Raw genomic sequence first — 13130 nt, 5'->3', positions numbered from 1 at the left:
TTACCATGACAAAAAATTAGCCCTTATGTGTCTTGCCATAACATCTCAATTAAAATAGATTTCTTTTCAGAGTTGGAAGAAACAAATACAAAGATTTAAGTTGAGCATGTACATCCAGGAAGATGCAATGACTTTCTGAAGCATCTTGGATACAATACACGTTGAGAGTTTTGCAACCTCTTAAAAATCCATTTACACTTCTAAATGGATTATCAAGTACTACAAGCAGCACTTCTTAAAGTGCATTTGATTCTGTACATTATATACATATATATAAGCAAATTAGCATATTAGCTTTGATCGGTTATTCAAACTCGGTTATTCAAACTCTGAGTTTGAAATTGATCTTGGCATAACAAATTAAATTGGCAATGCATTAAATAGAATTGTCCTAGTTTAGTTCTACTGTTTATCTAGCTCTGAATACTACAATCTGTAAATGCATGGTCATCTTTGTTGCTCATTATTTGGTAATAAATCTTAGCAGCAACAGAAACTGAAGTGGTTTAGGTAGATACTGCTGATTGAACCAAAATCAGGTAAATCTGTGAGCCTTAAGGAGCTGAATTATTGCTGGTATTCTGGTTGTGCACTGCAGTGTTATGCAACAGCTCCAGGCAAATTCCCTTGTGATTTCTAATATGCTTTCACATCAAGATGGTTTTCCATTACTTCATTTCTGTAATAACACATGTTCATAGCTGCAGGCTAATATTAAAGAAAGAAATTGACCTGAGGAGCTTCAAGTTAAGTATATTGCTCAGTGGGCTTGTAGGAGGTGAGAATGAAGTATGGCTTCGGGTTCTGAAGAAGGTCATTTCTTTTTAATGGATTTTTATACTGAATAATTTTCTTATTACATGTAAAAGTTTCTGTAGCCACTATACACTTTGTGTCCCAAAGCTGAAAGATTAAGAAAAAGTACAACTAATAAATATGATTCATAGTTCACACCACAGTATCTATTTTTCTTTTATATCAAGCAAAGGTTTCTTAAAATCTGAGAAATGATTAGCTAGGAGTACAGGATTAAGGATTATATAACTACCATCAGCTCTGTCTCTATCACACAACTATATTTTAGTAAAGCAAAGGTGCCATCTTCCTGTTTTTCTTCCTTTCTTGCTGCCCAATGGGTGTTGCTTTTTTTTAATCATTCTAACACCATTAATCTGTTGGAAAGTGAATCCATTATTTAAAACTTGCCAAAACAGTCTAAATATGTACAGCGAAAAAGGGAACTTAGAAAACTGTCTGAAATACTTGATGGGAAATTTGAAGAAAGAAAGCTGTAAGAAAATAAGTTTCACTGCTTGCTATCCTTCTTTTTACAAGATTGATATTCTTATATTGCACATGAAGATTTTCAGTGCTCACTGATAGCTGAGCACTCAGTCTCACATAAAAAGAAAAGGAGTAATTGTGGCACTTTAGAGACTAACAAATTTATTTGAGCATAAGCTTTCGTGAGCTACAGCTCACTTCATCAGATGCTCATGAAAGCCTATGCTCAAATAAATTTGTTAGTCTCTAAGGTGCCACAATTACTCCTTTTCTTTTTGCTGATACAGTCTCACATAGTTGCTTTGCTTTTTGTTTTGGTTCTCCCCCCACCAACACACGTTACTTTATAGGGTGGAAGGAGGGACAGAAAAGATTGAAAAATAAAGTATGCAATTATGAACAGAAGGAAGGTGAAAATCAAAGACAGCACAACCATACTCCTAGTGTCTTAGGTCTTTAGAGTGTCGTCTTTAACTTGTTCTCTCTTCAATTGCACACTTCTAGGCCATATCCAAATCTTACCATCCTTCCTACAGATCATCTCTAGGCTATAGGTGAAATCCTAGCTTCATTTAATGAAGGTATTGACCTCAATGTATACCTCCTCCCCCAGTTATTTTTTCCCCTTATTCACACTGAAAAATTTTGTCCAGGCCTTCCTCCTTGCCCATCCTGATTACAGCAAACTCCTCCTTTATGGCCTTCCTGACATCCATTAATCTCCCCTCAGTGACACTGCTAAGATCATCATGTTGGTTGGTCCTCATCTTGTGAGCCCAACTCTGTTCCCACCATAGGTCACAATACCTAGTATTGCTTGCAAATAAGCAGCAGCCAGGGTCTATGGGAGGACTGGAGAGAGAGGGGAAGAGCAGTCAGGCCCTGTTGTGCCCACTACTACTGACAACAGCAGTGTGACAATCAGCAGCAGGAGCCACAACAGTGGTGGATGAAAAAAGAGACACAGGTACACATCTAAGTTCAGCCTTTTGTCCTCAAGTACAGCGCCCTACATTGCTCAAAACAAGAAGTGTACTTCACTCCAAGACAGATTGTGAACTCTATAGTCAAACTGGTGAGCAGTTATTCACAATCCACTGGCAGGTTGTTGTGACTAAGTGGGGGGTGGTCACAATATGGCAATTAATATTCAAATGCAAATTCAAAACTTCAAACAATAATACAATTTCACTATTATAGCCAAGCTATAATGAGCATCTATTCTACAGCTATATCCTTCATTAATATTTGACTTACTGTCTCTTCCTGTCTCCTTGAAAGTGTGCTGAAGAAGAAAGTCCAATGGATCGTCTCTGAAATAATCCCACTAACAAAGGAAGACAGAAGGCAAAAGATTCTGGAAGTGAACCACTGGCTAGGTAAGTGATGTTGGGTGGAGGTTTTGTGTAACTTTGGTCCATCTTCTGTGGGAAGGGGGGCTATATAGTTTGGGTGGCCTCACCTCAGTAGAAGGGAAACCAATAGCCTCAGGGACAGGCTGTCTAGAGTAGTCAGAAGTGTGTTCAACAAAAAGGGAGGGTAAAAAAAGTGAAGATATGAGCACTGACCACAATCAAGATGTTTAGTACAAAACTAACCAAGAAACCTAAGGCCTTGAAGAAAATAAACTCTTTAATTGCCCATACAACAATGCTAGGAACCTGGGTAACAAACATGCTCATTTATGACCATGAATTCAATCTAGTTGGTATTACTGAAACCTGGTGGGATGATTCCAATGACAGGAAAGTTAAAATCAATGGCTATAATCTATTTAGGAAGGTCAAGTGAACAGAAGGCAAGTGGGAGTGGTACTCTAGTCAAAAATGGCATTCTGTGTTTCTAAGTCACTGATTAACTCAGAAGAAAAGAATCTTGAATGCTTATGAGTGTATGTCTTAACAGATAAATCCCAAAATGCAGTATTAATAGGTGTCTGCTACAGATCACCAAATCACCCTAGGGAACAGAACAACCAGCTCTATATATACCAGTGTGTAATGTGTAGGAAGAAAAGCTGCGTGATCATGGGGTGACATATGCTGGAAATATGCAGTGTTTTAGCTGCGTTGGTCCTCGGACATTAGAGAGACAAGGTGGGTGAGAGACCTTGGACCAACTTCTGTGGGTAAGAGAGCTTGTCTCTCTAACATGCTGGAAACCTCATTCTGCCAGTAATAAAACATCCTTGGAATTTCTAAATATTGTACATGACTGTTTCCTAACTCAAAAGTGTTGCATCCAATGTGGTAGAATTCTATATTAGAACTCATCTTGACAGATAAACAGGAACTGATCACAGAACTAAAAATTCGTGGAAATTTAGCTTGAAGTGATCATGGCTTGATCCAATTTATAATGTGCAGACAAAATAAAGACCAGGCCAGTGATATTTATACATGGTGCTTTTAAAGTGCTAATTTCTCAAAGCTAAAAACAATTATGAGCCAAATCAGCTAGAAGGAAATACTGAATCAGAAAATGTGAACAACAATTGGAAATTGTTTAAAAACACTTTACTAGATGCCAAAAATCCATAATCCCATGACTGAGGGAGAAGGCTGTATTGGTTAAAAAATTGACCTGGTTTAGATGGGAAGTGACAGCAACTATAAACAAATTTCAAAATTAATATGTAAAAATGGAGAAAAGAGGAGTTGAAAGTAATTAATATAAATCAGAAGCTGAGAATTCAGCTAAGAGGGGCCCAGCTGCACCTCACTACAAACAACGAGAGAGTTTAAGCATATTAGGAACAAAAAGATTCCTAACAATGGTATTGGTCCATTAAAGGTGGCATAATCAATAATAATGAAGAAAAGGCAGAAGTGTTCAATAAATATTTTGTTCTGTATTTGGGGGAAAAAAACAATGTAGTCTAGAATCATAGGACTAGAAGGGACATTGAGAAGTCACTTAGTCCAGTCCCCTGCACTCATGGCAGGACTAAGTATTCTCTAGACCATTCCTGACAGGTTTTTATCTAACCCACTCTTTTCAATCTCCAATGATGGAGATTCCGCAACCTCCCTAGGCAACTTATTCCAGTGCTTAACCACCCTGACAGTTAGGAAGTTTTTCCTAATGTCCAGCCTAAACCTCTCTTGCTGCAATTTAAGCCCATTGCTTCTTATCCTATCCTCAGAGGTTAAGAACAAAATTTTTTTCCCCCTCCTACTTGTAATAACCTTTTATGTACTTGAAAACTGTTATGTCTCCTCTCAGTCTTCTCTTTTCCAGACTAAACAAACCACGTTTTTCAATCTTCCCTTATAAGTCATGTTTTCTAGACCTTTAATCATTTTTGTTGCTCTTCTCTGGACTTTCTCCAATTTGTTCACATCTTTCCTGAAATGTGGCGCCCAGAACTGGACACAATACTCCAGCTGACATCTAATCAGCGTGGAATAGAGCGGAAGAATTACTTCTCATGTGTTGCTTACAACACTCCTGCTAATACATCCCAGAATGATGTTTGATTTTCCTGCAACAGCGTTACACTGTTGACTCATTTTAGCTTGTGGGATGGGATGATCAAGGTAGTGACAGGCCTGTCAGTCTGGCATTTATCCCAGATAAGATAATGGAGCAACCTATAAGGGACTTTATTAATCAAGAATTAAAGAAGAGTAAACTAATTAATGCAAATCAATACTGTTTTATGGCAAATAGATCCTGTCAAACTAACTTAACTTCTTTAGATAAGATTACAAGTTTGATTGGTAAAGGCAATAGTGTTGTCATATACTTGGACTACTATAAGATATTTGACGTGGTGCTACATGACATTTTGATTAAAAAACTAAAAGATATAATGTTAACATGGTGCACATTAAATGGATTAAAAGCTGGCTAACTCATAGGTCTCAAAATGTAATTGTAAATGGAGAATAATCATGGAGCAGATGTGTTTCTAGTGGGGTCCGGCAAGGATAAGTTCTTGGCACTACACCAGGGATCGGCAACTTTTGGCATGCGGTCCACCAGGGTAAGCCCCCAGCAGTCCGAGCTGGTTTGTTTACCTGCCGCGTCCACAGGTTCGGCTGATCATGGCTCCCACTGGCTGCAGTTCACCGCTCCAGGCCAATGGGGGCCGCGGGAACTGGCGCGGGCCAAGGGATGTGGTGGCCGAGGGATTGTGGTGATAAATTACCTAAAATCATCACTGATAATGTTTGCAGATGACACAAACACTGGAAGAGTAGTAAATAATGAAGAGGACAGATCACTGATTCAGAGTAATCTGGATTTCTTGGTAAACTGGGTGCAAGTTTTTAATTTTAATACAGCTAGCTGTAAACCTGTACATCTAGGAACAAAGAACATACGCCATACTTACAGGATGGGACTTGGAAGCAGTGACTCTGAAAAAGATTAGCGGATTGTAGTAGATAATCTGCTGGACATAAATTCCCAAAAATACAAATACAATACTCAGATGTATAAACAGAGTCAAGTAGAAGTGGAAAGGTTATTTTACCCCTGTATTTGGCATTGATGTAACTGCTTCTGGGATATTATGTCCCATTCCTGGTGTGCACATTTCAAGAAGTATGTTGGTCAATTGGAGAGCATTCAGAGAAGAGCCATAAGCATGCATTGTAACAATAGGCTCAAGGGGCTCAATATATTTAATTTAACAAAGAGAAGGTTTAAGGGGTGACTTAACTATAGTCTATAAGCATCTACATGGGGAACAGATACTTAATAATAAGCTCTTCAGTTTAGCAGAAAAAGGTATAACTCAGTCCAATTACTGGAAGTTGAAGCTACACAAATTCAGGCTGAATAAGTCATACTTTTTTAACAGAATAATTAACCATTGGAACAATTTACCAATGTTAATGGTGGATTCTCTATCACTGACAATTTTTAAATCAAAATTAAATGGTTTTTCTACAAGATCTGTTATAGGAATTTATTTGGAGGAAGTTCTATGACCTGTGTTATACAGGAGGTCAGACCAGGTGATCAAAATGGTCCCTCCTGGCCTTAGAATCTATGAATCTGTTAATCAATTCCCAGGTACTGACATCTAGTGTCTGCATTTATAGGACATCTTTTATTACTTGTTTCAGAGTAGCAGCCGTGTTGGTCTGTATTCGCAAAAAGAAAAGGAGGACTTGTGGCACTAGTACTCCTTTTATTTTATTACCGTGCTTCCCTTGTAAGACATTCACGTCAAAATATTTTTCCTTCCAACATAAGGAAGTAAAAGTCAATTTTAAAATCAGAAAATGAGTGACTGCATCTTTCTATAGTTAATCGTTACCCAAGCCAGCTGTTTGTAAGTGCACATTACCATGGCAAATAAGCAGCTCTCAATTTAATGTATTAAATTCTATTTCATGCTGAAATTAGGGATTCAGAAAACCTTAACAAGGCTTTGAATTTCACAAAATCTTTAGATTTTTTTTGGGGGGGGGGTGGGAAGGGTTGAGGAATTTTTTAGCACTTCCAAAACTGATTTATCAATGTTAGTTTATTGCCCCTTTTAAACAGGAACAATTCAGTTGTGTTTCAGAGTAGGAGCCATGTTAGTCTGTATCCACAAAAAGAAAAGGAGTACTTGTGGCACCTTAGAGACAAACACATTTATTTGAGCATAAGCTTTCGTGAGCTACAGCTCACTTTATGAAGTGTGCTGTAGCTCACGAAAGCTTATGCTCAAATAATTCAGTTGTGGTGACTGGTCACTAATTACTATTTTGAATTAATGGTCAATGTCTATGGATGCTTTTGCATTATTTTGAATGTTCATTTGTTGTTGTTTTCACTTACAGTCTCTCATTGACATTTTAGCCACTAATTTTTATATCCCTGGAATGCCAGTAGCTTCCTCTCCCTGCCTGCACTTTCTGCTCTTGCATAGTGGGTAAGTGTGTGTGTGTGGTTTTTTTTGTTTTGTTTTTTTTAATTCCTTCCTTCATTCCTCCCTATTTCATTTTCCCTTCTTTTTCTCTCCCCCAAACTCTCCTCACCTACATGTACTCTGGATGGTTATATTTAAACATCAACAGACTATACTTTACTATAGGTCTTTGGAATGTACATGCTGTCTAAAATTAGTAGACACAAAATAGTTGTAAATTTCACTTCAGATTAGATCCCAGGGAGAACATATAGGAGTGCTCTGACATAGCACTGAATCAGCAGAGCATATCGACTCTGCATTAATGCAGACCAACCTAGTGGAAACACTGCAGCATTGAAAGGCTACCTTTTGCTAACCTTAATTAATACTTTACTCTTTATGTTTGGTCTTGTGTTGAGATTTTCTTTAGGCAGATTAAATGAAATTGTTACAGAAAGCATTTTTAAAGGAATCCCTTATTCAGTAAACATAGCAACACAGAGGAACTCAGGCCAAATATGGTATGTATATGTGTTTAAATTCACAGTCTGAGTGAGTAAAAGGGTTGGTTTGTAGGGTGGCCTGTCTGGGCATTAAAGGCATTTTCAATACTGTGGGGGGGGGGGGGTTGTCCATATGCCAAGTTAGTCCATGGAAAGCCAGGGTGTGAATCTACTGCACACCAGCTTGCTCTGTTGTAACATCTCACGTGGACACTGCTATGGTACAGTGAAAGTCCTGATGTGCAACTTGGCTTACTGTGCCTTCAAGTAATAGTACAATAAACCATACTCTGGGACTTGCACTGTGCTGTAGCAGTATCATTACTTTGCAGCAAGCTGATGTGCCGTAGATTCACTCACTGGCTTGCAGCACAGCAACTTGTGATGTAGACAAGCCCTTCATCTTGCTCAAGTCCCCTGAGTGCTGTATACTACTCAAAAAAGGGCTAGGTTTTGATTAGGAGCTGGGTCTCTTCCAGGATTTTTTAAAAAACGTTCAGGGTGATTTCAGAGGGACATCACAACAAGGTCACTCTAAAATAGGTGTGCTTCATGAATGACTAAATCAGAAAGCACAAATAGAAAGCACCTCTCTGGCCACCACACTACACACCTGCTCATGGCTGACCCAACAGCACACAAAGGAGGACATATGTGGTCCCAACTCAGACAGATAGGTTGATATTCACACAGTAACAGTTTAGAAACCAAAGATAGGGTAAACACAAGGGAGGGAGAAGAGTTCTTTAAATTAAGGGCCAATGCTGGCACAAGAACAAATGGATGTAAATCGTCCAACAAATTTTGGCTTGAAATTAGATGAAGGTTTTTAACCAGCAGAGGAATAAAGTTCTGGAACAGTCTTTCAAGCAGAACAGTGGAAGCAAAAAACTTAACTTGTTTCAAGACTGATCTTGATAAATGTATGGAGGGGATGGTATGGCGAGCTTATCTACAATGGCATATAACCCATCCACTGCTGCTATTAGCAAATATCTCCAGCAGCCAGAGATGGGACACTAGATGGGGAGGGCTCAGAGTTACTACAGAGAATTTTTTTTCACAGATGTCTGGCTGGTAGTCTCACTCACATGCTAAGTGTCTAACTGATCACCATATTCAGGACCAGGAAGGAATTTCCACCCAGGTCAGATTGGCAGAGGTTCGGGGGTGGCTTTGCCTTCCTCAGCAGCATGGGGCATCTGCTGATTTGAATGAGAGTAAAAGGTAGATTCTCAGTAACTTGAAGTCTTTAAATCAAGATTTGAAAACTACAGTAACTCAGCCAGAGATTATGGATCTCTACAGGAGTGGGTGAGGGAGGTTTTATGGCCTAAGAGGTCAGACCAGATGATCATGATGGTTCCTTCTGGCCTTAAAGTCTATGAGAGAGAAATTTTCACTTCGTTTCAAAATAAATTAGAAGCAAAGTGGAGCTCTCTTTCTACAAAGGGTGATGCACTCATTTTATGTTGGAGTGAGGAAATCCTATACAAAAGTACTGAGTGCACAAAGTTTATAGAAAACCTTTGAAAAACCAATATAAATTAGTATAGTTTAGACAAGTAAAGTTGAAAAGAAACAAAAATATTAGAATTAAAACTATACAGAAATAGTGCAAAAAGATGATAAAGGGATTGGTATAACAACATAAGGGGGGAAAATCTAATTAGATACAGTGCACAGATTATCACTAAAAACTGTTTCACACATTCTTGAATATGTAATATGGGAAAACTGCTCACCAGTGCATTTCAATAATCCCAGATATTAAAAGTCCCAGGTATCTGGAAAACATAAGGAGAAAATCTATGAGAAATAAGATAAGAAATTATCAAGTATATGAACAATGCAAAGGTGAATAATAAGCAGTACAATAATGCATTAATGAAAAGTATAGATAACATAAAGGAAACAGCATTAACATTTTAAAGATGATTGTACAGTTGCTTTTGATAAAAGCTGTTTTTGATAGCAATCTTGTCTTGTGGTGTCTTCATATGAAACTCTAGACTAAAATATGAAGATCTGATTAATACCAGTGACTTACCTTATAATGAATTTCATATCTCTAGTTATTTGCTTCCGCAAACTAATATGCTTGCAACCTTTTAAATCTAATCCATATATCAGACATATATTAGACAAAAATCCAGATACTACAAACAATTCAAAGTAGCTCAGAGCTAAAAATAAAATGCTAAACTTTCATAGTAAACATAAACAGGAAGTTTATGTAGCCATCATGCCTTATAATACACAATGAGAAAGTGTTTGATTTAAACAATACTGTAAAACGTATTTTCAGTTGTAAAGAATTCTCTGAAATGTATACACCTTTCAGGCTGAAATTTTCCATGGTTAGTCTCTGCCCAAAGGTAATTATTTCTGAAGGTTTGTTTGTTTTTTTGTTTTTTTTTAAAAAAAAACTCTAAAGTTTAATCAAAACAGGTTCCATCATTCTTTAATATGAGGAACATGAATTTTTAAAAAAAAACATTTTCTCTGTATAAAAACAACTGAGCAGCTTCTTTTGACCAGCTTAATGCCAAAATGGTTGTGGGTAAAAAACTGAAATGTGGTCTTGCTGAGGAGGACTCTGGTGAAAATTATTTTTGATTTGAAAACTGCATCCTAACACATTTTTGTGCAAAGTTCTCGTGCTAACCATGTCAAGTGTACAGCTAAGAAAAACCATGCTCTGTCTGTATGTTTGCAAAACCAATAGTCTACTTCCTTTTACTCTATTTCCTGCACCTTATAAGATAGCTACTCTTCTCTCTTTGCAGAAGAGAACCCTTTCCCTGCAAACTTTAGGAGTTGGACAATTTTGACTTTGTACCTTAACATAGTGTTTTGATAGAATAAGCTGAAAGTGAGAAAAGTGTTTCCATGAAATTTCACAATACATTTTTACCACTAAATACAACTTCATGTCTCCCCCAACTTAATTTTTCTGCAAATTCAATTAATTTTTTATTTTTCACATAAAAAGTTTAGTTTTCAAATGGTCAATTTTCAAACCTGTCACATTCCCATTTTTGTTCAGAGGAGCTCAATTTCAAGTTGATAGTGTGTGAAAACTCCCATTTTAAGTATTCTCACACCACTATTATGAGTCAGTGCTGTTATAAACTATTTTTTCCCCCCAAACCTGGCTCACATGTATATGGAGTAATGAGAAATAGTGGATCTTCCTATGGGCCACTCCTAACAATCTATTTCACAGAAAACCTCTACATGGAAGGGGAAGAATAGGTAATGTACAGTCAGCTACACTGGCTTTTACATTACCCATGGCTTCCCCTATGTCACAGTAATTCCTGGCTGCCTCATATAGCAGCTTTCTAATTGCTTTGTGCTGGCTCAGGACCTGGCACAATAAGCTTGTACAGAGAAAACAAATTTTAGTTGTTACATTGCTGTGAGTAGCATCCATCTCCTGAAGTCAAGCCATTAAGAGTGGAATTCTCAAATGTATATATGGTTGCATGGTTGGGATTGTGCACCCCAAAGAGAGCTTAGCGTATGGTTACTTAAAATAACATAATTCAAGACAGTGGAAAGCACTTGTTTGAAGGCAGTTTAGGCAGTCAGACTACCTGTGTAAGCTGGCAACCTTCCTCACCAGCCTGAGGAATTATCAGCCACACCTAAATGAATTATAGCCCTTCCCTCTAGGTTCCATTTATTGTCCAAATGATCACAAACTCACAAAAAGAAAACAAAACTTCCATCTGGGGCTTTCTATCCAGCCACAACTGCCACAACTTCTCACTAGGAATCTCACTATTCCAGGGACTGCTGCAGGAGACGGTCCTCCCCGCTTTTCCTGCAGCTCTTTATAGGGAACATCTCAGCTGCAACTGATTAGAGAACATGACTGGCTGTCTTTAGGCCTCTGGGGCAGCCCCCCCTGTTACTATCTGAAATATGTTTGTACCACCAAACAGATCCAGGTGTCTTTGAACATAAAGTTCTAAATTTCTGTTAAGCTCCATTGTTTGGAAAAAATCTGTCTGACCTCATGTGAATGTGTTGATCAATGTCTTTAGTATCTCCTACTTTGATAGTACTGCTAGCAGTAGGATGCCAGACTAACGTACAATAATTCATTGTCACAATAAATTAATTTTATGTATAAATGGTACAAATGTTTCTCTCTAGTTGATTAGATAAAAAGGAAATGGGCACTTTACCAGTCTTTGTAAGATATGATTAAACAAGAGGATCAAAGATATTCAGTGAACAGCTGTGTTATCACACAAGCTTCATAACCTCTACATAAGGAAGATGCTGTGGGCCATACTCTCCTTGTCAGAGACCACAGATCTTGAAAACTGGTCTACAGGGCTTTTAAGAACTAGGTAGTCCCAACCTGCCACCCACTGACCTACTAACCTCTGATATGGCGATCAGGTAACCCTGAGCATATGGGCAAGATTCATCAGCCAGATACTACAGAAAATTCTTTCCTGGTAACTCAGATCCCACCCCATCTAATATCCCATCACAGGCCATTGGGCCTATTTACCATGAATATTTAATTACCAAAACCATGTTATCCCATCATACCATCTCCTCCATAAACTTATCGAGTTTATCTTAAAGCCAAATAGATCTTTTGAACATGAAAGCAAGCTGGAGACATCTGGTGAATAAAGCAAGAATGGTGGAAAACAATCAGCCTGTAAGAAATGCTGGTCACAGAAATGGCTGACTGGCCCTGTCAAACTAAGTTTGTGGTACTGTTCAGATACTCAGAACTGCAGAGGAATGTACCTATTGGTGGGGAAAAAAGGAGCAGTATGAAAAAATAGACACTGCCCCTTTAAATTTCTCTTCTCCGCTAGCTGCAGTTGCAAACAACAGCAGGCTCTAGGCGTCTAGAGTTTCCCTGGGAGCAGCAACAGCAGGTCACAGTAGCAGGAATCATGAGGCACTTGGATAAGTTAGATTTGTGTTTCTCTATGGTTCTTTTATGCTCAATGCCAGTTTGTTTTGTACCCAAACCCCTCTGAGGAAGATTTGGAAAGCTTAATAAAAGCAAAGATGAGATTTATTCACTTTTTCATAGAGCTCAGATTCTTCCTTTTCTTCTCTCTCCCCACCCTCTGAGCATCCCGGACCCAAGACTACAGGAACCACCTAAAAACAAATGTACAAATGCAAACTGGCGTAGCTATCAGCACCTAGCTAGATTCCACCGTAGGTTTAATAATTTGCATCCCTTTGCCCATTAAACATGGTGTGTGTAAGGATGCAGTTCTGCAGTGAAATAAATGATTGTGTAGGGTGCAAACCAATACCTTATTTGGCTACTATTTGTTTGAGGTCCCAACTGTGCACCACTGCAAGTTGGTGCAGAGTTGGGACATCATCCAAAAGAGCCAGTCAAGAGTTCAGCTTTGGACAATCAATATCCCCAATTATATTTCAATTTGCAATTAATTATGTAATGGGCTTCCCCAACCCCAACAGCTGGGCTC

The 13130-nt window shown here is 38.2% G+C and overlaps 1 long non-coding RNA gene across 1 annotated transcript in view; it reads right to left on the bottom strand.

Moving 5' to 3' along the window:
• Positions 1-13130, bottom strand: part of LOC140909995 (uncharacterized) — a 194950-nt gene that overhangs the window by 157792 nt on the left and 24028 nt on the right. Inside the window, exons 2-3 of the long non-coding RNA XR_012158400.1 lie at positions 9387-9428; positions 5624-5648 (exon numbers count right to left, since the gene is read on the bottom strand). This is a non-coding gene — a long non-coding RNA (uncharacterized lncRNA). The remainder of the gene's footprint in view (positions 1-5623; positions 5649-9386; positions 9429-13130) is intronic.

Source organism: Lepidochelys kempii, chromosome 4, assembly GCF_965140265.1.
Source record: "Lepidochelys kempii isolate rLepKem1 chromosome 4, rLepKem1.hap2, whole genome shotgun sequence".
Lineage (NCBI taxonomy): Eukaryota > Metazoa > Chordata > Testudines > Cheloniidae > Lepidochelys > Lepidochelys kempii.
This window is presented reverse-complemented; position numbering and strand designations above follow the sequence as displayed.